Below are 10785 nucleotides of genomic sequence, written 5' to 3'. Positions count from 1 at the left end.
AAAAAGCACACTCCTGAGGGGCTCTGGTTGTGTGAAAATGCACAGAAGCATGATCCAAATTAGTTGGCCGTACCTACCATGCCTCCTGTTTGACATTCAGCCAGCAGGTACCTCTCTGTTCTGAACATTGTTCATTAAAACATGAATAGTAAACCCCGACAGTAAAGTATAAGTGTGAAGACAAAAAGCCACCGTGTCATGATTTCTGCCTTTTTACTGGTTTATGCCATGTTAGCTTGAGAATTTGATTTGATATGCTTGTGAGTATAGGTCTTTGTGCACATTTGAGGCAGATCTTTAATTCTCAGGTTTTGCTAAAGGACTTACTTGAAGATCCCAAATCCTACATGTGCTTAAGAAATAAAAACAGGATGATTTTTTCACAGTTCAAAACAAGGTCTGAATACCGCAGCAGTTTGCTAGTTTGCTGCATCAAAAGAGCATCCATCCAGAAGGGACAGAGTCATAAAGCTTTTTGGAAATATTGGAGTTAAATATTTAAGGGGATAAAAAAGCTTTGCCATTTTAGATTTCATAGAATCTGGTTTGCACTGGAACTTGACATCTTTGGTATTCTAAATAAGTACTTTGTGCCTGGTACCTAATTAACTAAGAGAATTGAATCCAAACATAGGAAGACTTTGCCTTTCAATGTTAGCACTGAGACACTCCCTCTGAAACTATAACTCCATGGCCTATGTTTCTCTCTGTTCCCTTGGGCTGGGCTAGATGCTGTTTCTTGGGTAAAAGTTCCTTTTAAATAGACTTTATGGGTACAAGTTCTTTTGACTGGAGTTTTCATTGCTTTTTAAGGCTGTGTCTACACTTTATGAATCACTTGATTCTTTTCTGCAATGAATCAAGAGGAAAAGATGACAAATCCACTGTGACTATTGTACCAATGCAGCAGATGAGCAAATCCCACAAACTAGGGCAGCTGAAAAAGTCTAGAACAAGGATCCGCCGTCTACTTTGACATTCAGAACTAAAAGGACAATGTCATAAACAAAATATGGCTAAATAACTATGAAACTGAAAACAACATGATAATTTGCTGCTGAAGGATGGATTGCGTGAGTTTCCTGTCAGAAGCATGTCAGCAGGACAATATACAAGAAGAAAGGTTGGTTCCAAGCAGTGTCTCAATGTTTTGTCACTGTAAGGAGTCTGAATTTGGAGGGTATGTCATTTGAGAAGACTATCTTCAACCCTTTCCCCTGTGTCCAGAAATAATAAAAGATGTATTATCATACTTTGAAAAATCTTCTGGATTGAATAACATTTTCCAACAAAAGCATTTCTTCGGGCAGCCCATGTATAAATAGCAGAAGGCAGAGAAAAAATGCACATATGGTGGTAATCATTTGACCAAATAGACAGTACTACACATAGGGTGGAATCTGATCTCTGAACTTATCATCAGTGCTGACCACATCATGGCCAGAGTGGTATGCCAGAAAGGATTACAGTCCTGTGGAAGGGGACTTTTAGTGTTAATTCATTCATATGCTAGGAAAAGTCTTCCAGAGAAGGTAGTCTCCTATGCACAATGAAATACTAGGTTTAAATGAAGCTATATATATAGTTATTATGTATAATTATTGTCTAACTGGTGGAGGAGGGGTGCTTGGAGGAGATGGGCGTGTTAACACTTGTTCCACTTTTGCCAGCTCTAAAACTTTAAAATAAGAATCATCGAAGGAAAATCAAAACTGACAATGTAAGTAAAATGTGGCTTCCAAGGTCTGAACAGAGGTGAAGAGTATTGACAGCAAAGCTAAAGGCAGTTGTCCAAGGACTGCTGAATGCTAACAGCAGATATCTGAAATGTGAATGTCTTTACGTACCAGGGTTATTTCATCTTCTGTTAAAGTTTTTTCGGAGCTTAGCTGGAGGTTGGATCATCTTGCCAGCAAGGCAGGGAGAAACAACTTAACTGCTCAAGAGGTTTGTTACAGCTTGTACCTGGGCAGTGCAGTAGACACAGCTTTCCCAGAGCCCTTCAAAACAGTTTGCGTAGACTAGATGTGTGACTGCCTTGCTACTCAATATTCTGTAATGAAATCTTCGAGGCCATACAGCGTGGCTCGTGCTCTGGCTCTATGCTATAGTGACTACAGTTCACAAAGCTCCCTCTCAAATTACTGTAGCTCAGCCACGGTCACTCTTTGGTGAGGATCCTCTTTCCTGGGCTGTTCTGTAACCTGCCCTGAATGCCTTTCTGCAGTGAATATACTGCTGTCCGAAACAGGCTGTAATCACTCACTATGAACATACCCTGTATGAGAGAAACTATTTGCTATAGTACATCTCATTATATTGACGTATAAATTGGATAAAGCAAGAGGATTTTCTTTTCTTCCTTTTGAAGTTCAGTCACTTTAAAATCTTGATGTTTTGTTGTCCTGAAACTCATTGTTACAGATTTGTTTCCTTTCCTGCATGGTCAAACGCTATCATGTGCCCTATTCGAGGATCACAAATGAGGCTCTGGATTTCCACAAGCCCTGTAACTTTGTCCCCTGCACAAGAAAGTCATAATAAGTAAAAAGGGTGATGACCTTCAGCCCAGGTCTCTGATCAAGGAAGCTCTCAGTTATGCACTAGCACTATAAGTGAGTGTGGTAAATGTTGGCGTTTCCATATATTACTTGTTCTCTATTTAAGCACAATGAGGAGATGTAGTGTATTCAGGGAATTGTTAAAGGAAAACCACTAAATAACGAGATTGCCACCAAGCAACAGTTTAATAGTCTCCAAATCATTACAACACTATTAATAAATTGTTGACTATATGTGGTTCCTACCAGCAAAGAATGCTGCCATATTAACAGCTGCTCATATTTTGTATGCTAACATGGTAATTCCCAACATCTGGCAGTTGAAGACTACACTCAGTTTATCATGACCTATTTTTATCTGTGCCTGACAGTGGCTATAAGCCAGCAGAGCCTTTTCAGAGCTCCCACTGGCTGTCCTACTCAGTCAATGGGAGTTTGACAGCTATGCATCCTGCATATCATCTCTGTTTCTGTACCACTTGGGGAGCAACAAACCCTGGTGAAGATTTTTCTGTTTTTTCTACTTCGTGGTTATTTTGATAGCTTCAAAACAAACAAACAAAAAAAACCAAAAAAAAAAAAAAGAGCTCTGTACTTAACTGCAGGACATGTTCTAGCATCCAGTATGATCTCAATTTTAACCGCCTCTTTAACTCTTCAGTGTGTAATGAAGCCCATCTGCCTAATAACAGAACTTGAAGAGAATCCTTGGCCTTTGCTTTTAGCCAGTTTGAGTGGTTATTCCCTCTTGAACAGCCTGCTGCAAAGTGATGGTTCTCTTCTAGATTAATTTGAAATTCAAAGTCCTATGTTAAGCACAGGCTAAAACACGTTAATTTAACAGCGAGACTGGTACAATGTAGTCTAAAGCCTCATATGTGTTCTGCTGTGCTCTTACCGTCTCATCAATGTACTCGGCTTAGTCATAGCCCTACAAATGAGGCTCCCTCTCTTTCTGTCACACTTCTGACCCTGATTTGGAGAGCTAGTATAGTCAACTTGAGACTACAGATCTGAACTCTCTCTCTTCCCGCTCCATTGCACAATCATCCAAGGAATTGCGGCTTAATTAATCTACCTAGCACTTAGGCAGCTAGTCCTAGCAACTGGGTACAGATTATCGCAGTCTGACTCGAATCACACTTTTTTTCCAAGCTGTGGGTTGGGGTTCTTCCCTCTCATAGTACCTGTGGAAGAATATAGAGCAGGTCTTCCTGGCTCCGTTACTCCAAGGATCCTCAGTAGCAGGCAGGGTGATGAGGCGCCCCAACCAACGTATTGGCAAAATAGTCGTGTTTGTGTGTGTGACGCTGTGGTTAGTGTTCTTGTACCTGATAACGGTGCTGTCAAAACAGCAATGACATTTACTTGGCTGACTAAAACTTGTTTGAAACCTGATTTTATCTGAAGTGGTTTCTCTACTGCTGACATCAAGAACCACTGCAAAACTGCCACTATTCTCAAAAACTCAACAGCTCCAGCCCAAGCTTAAATTCACTTAAGAATGCCTTCGTTCAACTAGTTAAGAACACTCTCAGTTTAAAAACGCTCCTCCATTAGGCAGGTGCAACTCTGGAGATCAGCTAAATCTATAGAGAATGTCTGATCTATGCAAACAGAAAGGGATTTGTTTGAATTGTAATTCTTGCCTAGTTCCTAGCATTGCTTGGGAAATAAAAGTTGGAACCAATACTTTGTCTGAGCTAAAATGTTTTTACCTGCTTCTCTGTTAAAGACTATGATCTTCAAATAGATCTCAAATTTAAGGAAAAATACCACCTGAGGGGAAACTAAAGTGTGTCATGGGGGTCCACAGGCTCTATGTTTCCACTAACCTGAGGATGCTATGTTGGTTTTGAATTGGGCTTCCAAACGCAAATGCAATTTTGTGTGTTGCAACTATTTCACCATCAGACTCCAAATCAAGATATATTGCCACATCCTCTATAAATAACAGCAGAAAAAAAACCAACCCAGAGAGTAAATCTATAAGATGATCAGAATTTATTTTTGCGATCATGCTTGTCTTGGGTAGTTACAAGGACAACAGCTGAAAAAGTGTTTTTAATTGTTATTTCTTTTAATAAGCAGTCTTGTCTCAGTATTTTGTAAACAGGAAACTGAATACAACTGACAAACGAATACGCAGATCAAAAGAGCATTAACCAAGTTCTCTGACCAAGAGAAAGGGCAGGTGATAATGTGTAACTGTTTCTTATTTTCTACATTATGTGAAATAGTGAGATGGGAGGAAGGATTTTGATGAACTACTACATTCTAGTAAGAAGGCTTTGGCTAGGTTGCTGTGGTCTGGTGCTGGGCACTGGTGGATTTTGCTGGCTGATAGGATGTGACAATTAATTTCTCGTCCTTTTTCCAGAGCAGAACCAGCTGGGAAGACTCAGCAATGTCTTATACAGCCATAGCTGCTCTTATCAAAGTTACTTCATAACTTTGTCTTGGGAAGTATGCAACTCCACAGAGGTAGAGGAGTATAGAAAGGATAAGGCAGAGAGCAAGTGTTTAGCATTATTAGCAGACTAAAGACAGACAGAGGTTAGAGACATGATTAAGCAATCTAAGGGTTCAAAATAATAACAAGGAATTGGGTCTGTCACATACATCTGCTCTGAAATCCACTGTGCTCTCTTACCTGCTGATGGGCTTCTCTTGCCCTAAAGCTGGATGATGTGCTCCGTGAGCCAGGAATGCTGTATCTGTACATTGCCTGGCGTAACAGGATTGCAGGCCACAGCTGGGGCTTCTGAAACTGCCGTGGAAATACATCATGAAAGCACACAATAGGTATTGGTCCCTTTTTTACTTTATAGCTTCTAATTCTGGAAAGAGGAAAACCAAGATGAGCATCTCCAATGACAACAGAAAAAGGTCAGGTCTCAAGGTGACGGACACTCCAAAAATAACAGTGGGCTGATTGGGTTTGCTCAGATAGAATAACTCTCCTTTCTCAGTTTAGCAGCTGTACAATATTAAATACAATTAGTCCTTTTAAGTTTCTTTTTAAATACAGACTAAGCTTGACCTAAAGACTCTAGGTCTAATCTAAACAGGGACTTCTATCGAGCAAGAAAGGAAATGGAAAGAGTAGCTACCATTTCATTCAAGCTCTGGGGGGGAAAAAATGAGCCGATCGCCTCTGGGTAGAAAGAATAACAACTGGTTTCTCAACTCACCCTCAGATCTGCAGTATGATAGCAAAGTATGTGAGCAGCGAGCCTGGGTACTGAGCGTGAGGACCTCACACAGGCGTGGGCCGTTTCTGAGACCCCACAAACCAGTTATCATCACACAAATGCCTATTCTGTTAAATGCACTCAGTAAGTAGTCCATCTAGATAGATTTAAACACATTTAAAAGATAAACTTTGGGCAAAATAGCACAACTCCTATATTTATATCCATGACCACATTTCCTCAGCACACTGAAGCATCCTTTAGGAAATAGTCCACTGGTTTGGGATCCCCCCTCCAAGTCAAGGGCTCTCCCAGTTCTGTGCACTTCTGTTCACTATTTCCCTGTTTGTTGAAGGTCTTCTCTTTTTCTGATAAGCAAAACCTGAAGTTCCATTGTCTGTTACAAAAGCACGCTCTGGTTCCCATTTCCCACCCCACCTTTTGGTATTTCTGAGCCTGGCGGCCTCATTTGCTGCCCCGTTAACAACGACAGAACAATGTCAGTGTTGGCTTACTGAAAAAGGCCTGTGTCTTCCTATCAGTTGCGCTACACCCTGTCATTACTTTCTGGAAACCAAAACCAGCCAACTCTGCGAAATTGGTGCTGGGGGAACTTCCACTCGATCAAATTGCCTTGTAAATCTTCCTGACAGTGCATGTGGATATCACCTCGCTTCACACATAGCTCTGTGAGAGCAGGTCAGCCCTTCTCATTTCTTCAATGTATGCATAAATTAATATTTTAAAATGAAAAAAATATATAATTTTTTATGGTGAATGCAAAAGTTTTTTCTTGATATGTTGCCTGCACAGCCACTCAACAGGAGGCCACTTTCTCTTTGGGATTCCTTCCCTCAGAGAAAATGTTTTTGTAAAATAAAGGAGAGCTTAACACCACCAAAATATTCTTTGCACATCAAAGTCTTTTGAAAGCTTTCTTGGAATTGACTCAGTCATTCTTGTGTGTCTTTACCTCTCTCAAACAAATAGGAACTTTCTTTAAAAGGTTCACTCAGTCTGTTTTAAAGTTTACAAAACAACCATACACTCTCACAGCTAATTTCTTTTCCCTTTTTTCCCTTTTTCCCCTCTTTCCTTCCCCTCTTTCCTTCCCCTCTTTCCTTCCCCTCTTTCCTTCCCCTCTTTCCTTCCCCTCTTTCCTTCCCCTCTTTCCTTCCCCTCTTTCCTTCCCCTCTTTCCTTCCCCTCTTTCCTTCCCCTCTTTCCTTCCCCTCTTTCCTTCCCCTCTTTCCTTCCCCTCTTTCCTTCCCCTCTTTCCTTCCCCTTTTTTCCCTTTTCTTTTTCCTTTTTTTCTTTGTCCTTATCTTTGTCTTTTTCTTCTTTGTCTTCTTTTTCTTGTCTTTTTTTCCTGTTCTTTCAGACCATGCTATAGAACAACTTTTTACGATGTTGACCACAGCTCAGCATGATGGGCCTATATCTGAGTAGGATTTTATAAGCACTAAGGTAGAGCAAATAACAATTGCATGAAACCAGCTGAGGAATCGTGATACTTAGAAATGATGACTAAAGCACTTAAGTGGACAATATTCAGTTACCTTAGGGTGTGACTTCTCTTTCTGTCATTACAATAAAAAACAAAAGTAGTGTTGGAAGCCTTAATATTGTGAACCTTAACACTGAAGCATAAAAAAGCTTGTAACGATTAGCATCCAGGAAATCATTCAATCAAGGATTGAAAACCAGGCAGAAGTATTTACACTGTAAATATTAATTTATTGGCTGTAATATATTCATTGATTTTACAGTCTAATGTGGCTATGTCTAGTGCACTAATAAATGTGTTTGAGCAGAGTCAATATACAACGATGAAAGTACGTTTCCCATGGTGCAGCTTTGCCAGACAACTGTCTTATTACCCCAACTCTCAACTCAGAAAGTCACACAGCCCGTTAGTTGAGCTTGGTCTTTCCCTTTTTTTTCCCTACTTTACCTGCCTTCAGACTTCACTTAAAGAGTATGTGAGCTTATTAATTGCATTTGTGAAATACGTTTTAAGGATATTTTGAGAAGTAAATGATAAAAAAAAAGATGAAAACCCATACATATATAATTTACAGAATCTATACAGTGTCACCAAACATCACACTGTGCTTACACGAACTCCTCTTCTGTCTATGCTTCATCAGTCCCTGTTTAGTCTAATCTTTCTAACTGCGCTTTGCAAAACACTGTAGTAATTGCATCATTTAATCATTAGACACAAATAAATTTAGATTGCATTCCGGAAATAAAATGACCTTTAAAAACTATTAACCAGACTTCAAGCAAGGTTTCAGAAGCCGTGCAAAGGAAAACGTTGCTCTTCAGTAAATGAAGTGAGTTGATACTCTAAGCTCAACAAACAATCCAGGACACTGGAAAATTTGAGGGTTTTGATAATTTTGTGTCAGTGTGGAACATGCAATCCTTGTTTATGGTTCAGATGTTATCCTCTTGCTAAGAGAAAAATGAAGTGCTTTTTGTACCTCTGCCAAGATACAACTTAAGAAAAACAGCGAATTCATCATTTCGGGTTGTGTTTTCTTCCTCCTGTACTTCTTCCATTCGGATATACAACAGATTTGTGGAAATTGCCAAAAGGTCTTTCTCCTGCAGCTCCCTGCACCTTTTGGAATAAGCTTTAAGGGATGATAAGCTCTAATAGAAGTTTAACATTTCAGCTATCCCATTTCAGTTATTCAGCTGGCTGTTCAAAAATGGCTCTTTAGAGTAGGGCTGATAAATGTATTTATTCAGACTTTTCCAAAACAGACGCTGCTGCAAAGAGCACAGGATAAAATTTATTCTCTAAGAGAAAAAAAGCAGCACAAGGTCACACAAATCTCATGTAAGCCTGAACATCTGGCCAGATGCCATAAAATTTGAGTAAATCTGAATGGTTTTTGAAAATTATTTGTGCAAGAGTCCACATTTGTATCACATAAATAATTTAAACTTTTGGCCCAAGTTAGGAACAGTGAGACCTAAATCTGTATAAACCCTCACTAAATACTCATCTGAGCTGTTGCCTATAGCATTCTTCGAAAAAAGAAACCTGAAAGAAGTAAATAATGGATATTGTTCACATTAAAATAATAATATAAAATTTAAACAAGCCCACAGAAAATGGCTTGTCTCACTGGGGAGCTAGACAGATGGGTTGGAATCAAAATACCGCTTGCTTTCCTGCGTGTGCCCCCTATTTGTACTCTGCTTTGGTTTTGCAAACAGTTCTAATAGTCTGTGCCTGTGCACAGAACTGCTATTTTTAATGAAAAACAAATTGTAAGAAAATATTGAAACAATATAAAAAGTGTGATTTGAAAAGTCCTGAGCGGTACTGATGTGTCTGCACATGCATGAATACAAATATGACGTTAAAAAAAATTAAATAAAGGCAACGAAGCTGTGCTACTGCAATGACCTTTCAGCTTGTAGAAATTCAAGTGTTTTAGCACTTTTGGAGCTGTCTCCTCAAAATTGCATCAACTTTGTTTGCAGAGGCAAATCTGTCAAGAATGAGGACACCTTTTCTGCCAGGTTACGTGGCAAAGGTGTGGACGTACCGACACATCCTGATGACTGAAGCTAATGATCTCCCCCTCTGACTTTTCAGGGCACTTTTTTTCCTTCTTCTGTATAACTAACACTGATTTTCATGATTCAAAGTCATGAGAATGCTTGAAGTGGATACTTTATTTTGCTAGGTTTTCCTTTAGAGAGAAGAATTTATTTTTCTTTAATGGTCGTGTTTAATATTTATGTTACAGGTGTATGTCAGAAAAACAAAGAAAAGTTCCTGGCACTTGACGCATCAGCGACTGCCATTGTGTGTGTATGCAAACACCAGATGATGTTCATAAAAAGGGCCAGTTGTTTGCCCTCTCCTGGTTCCTTCTTCTGAAGGAACCCTACAGGTTTCAACACGCACTTCAGTCTAAAAGCTTCAAACTTTGCTTAAAACCCTTACCCACTTAATGCAAATCAGTTGCGGTTATGCCATGAGGTTGAAGTCATAGGAGCAAATAGTTCTGATGAACCGTTTGAATAAAGCTTACAGCCTGAGATGTGGCAGCAATTTTCTGGGAAATGCAAAATCCCTTGTTGGAGAACGTAAGATGGAAAATCACAGGGGCTTTGTTTCAGAGAGGTACTAGTTTTCCACGTACTTGTGATGCGTAGTCTTGCTCTGCGATGTTGTAGATGTTACAGGACAGATTCTGCCTGGGGAGCAGGTGGCTATAGATGTCTGGGAGAAAGGAGCCTAATTTTTAAAATTTTTCTCAATTAAGAACCATTTTTTGCTAACTTGTCTATAGCATAACACGAGTGGAAAATTGTCTTCAAGCATGCAGAGGTATGTCCAAAGACATCCAAACATAGATTTAATTTGGGGAATCCATACTCAGGATCTTCTACAGAGAACACTGCACGATGCCCTAGTTTTGATAGGTTCCCCCAAATAATTTGCTCAGAGTGTGTGCACTGTGCAGACTAGCGTAGATGTAACTCACCTTAAATGAGCTCCTCCAGATCTCACGGAGCCACCTGGAGTCTGACAGAGGCCAAGTTCCCTGCTGCTTGGTCAGAAATTTTAACTTGTTCAAAACTCAGTGTAGCTGTAGCTGATCAGCTTCCACCACCTGAGCTAACACTGTCCATGTACCGCTCAGCTCCCAGCGCAGACCCTCAAACAGCTCTCCTGTGTGTAGATGTGGGTCCAGTGTGTTTGGTGTTTTAATGATGGGGGACCACAGTTTTCAAGCTAATCACAAAGTTCCTCAGAAGTCACAGAGGACCACGGGACTTCAAAGTGACCTTCTGTTTTCAGTACAGTCCATTTTATTGCAAGGATTGAGGCTGTATAGGGTCAATAGAAAGTTATTTCACTGGTGATCAAGATGGATTTTGATACTGGCTGTTTGCTCAAGTATCAGATTTATTCCTTCAGACACCCCTATCTGAGCAAGTTCTTTGTGGAGCGCCTCTGCAAGGCCCCCTTTAGTGGCCCTAAAGTGATGTTGGTTC

Source organism: Charadrius vociferus, unplaced genomic scaffold, assembly GCF_000708025.1.
Source record: "Charadrius vociferus isolate BGI_N301 unplaced genomic scaffold, ASM70802v2 scaffold88, whole genome shotgun sequence".
Lineage (NCBI taxonomy): Eukaryota > Metazoa > Chordata > Aves > Charadriiformes > Charadriidae > Charadrius > Charadrius vociferus.
Note: the sequence above shows the minus strand (reverse complement) of the source record.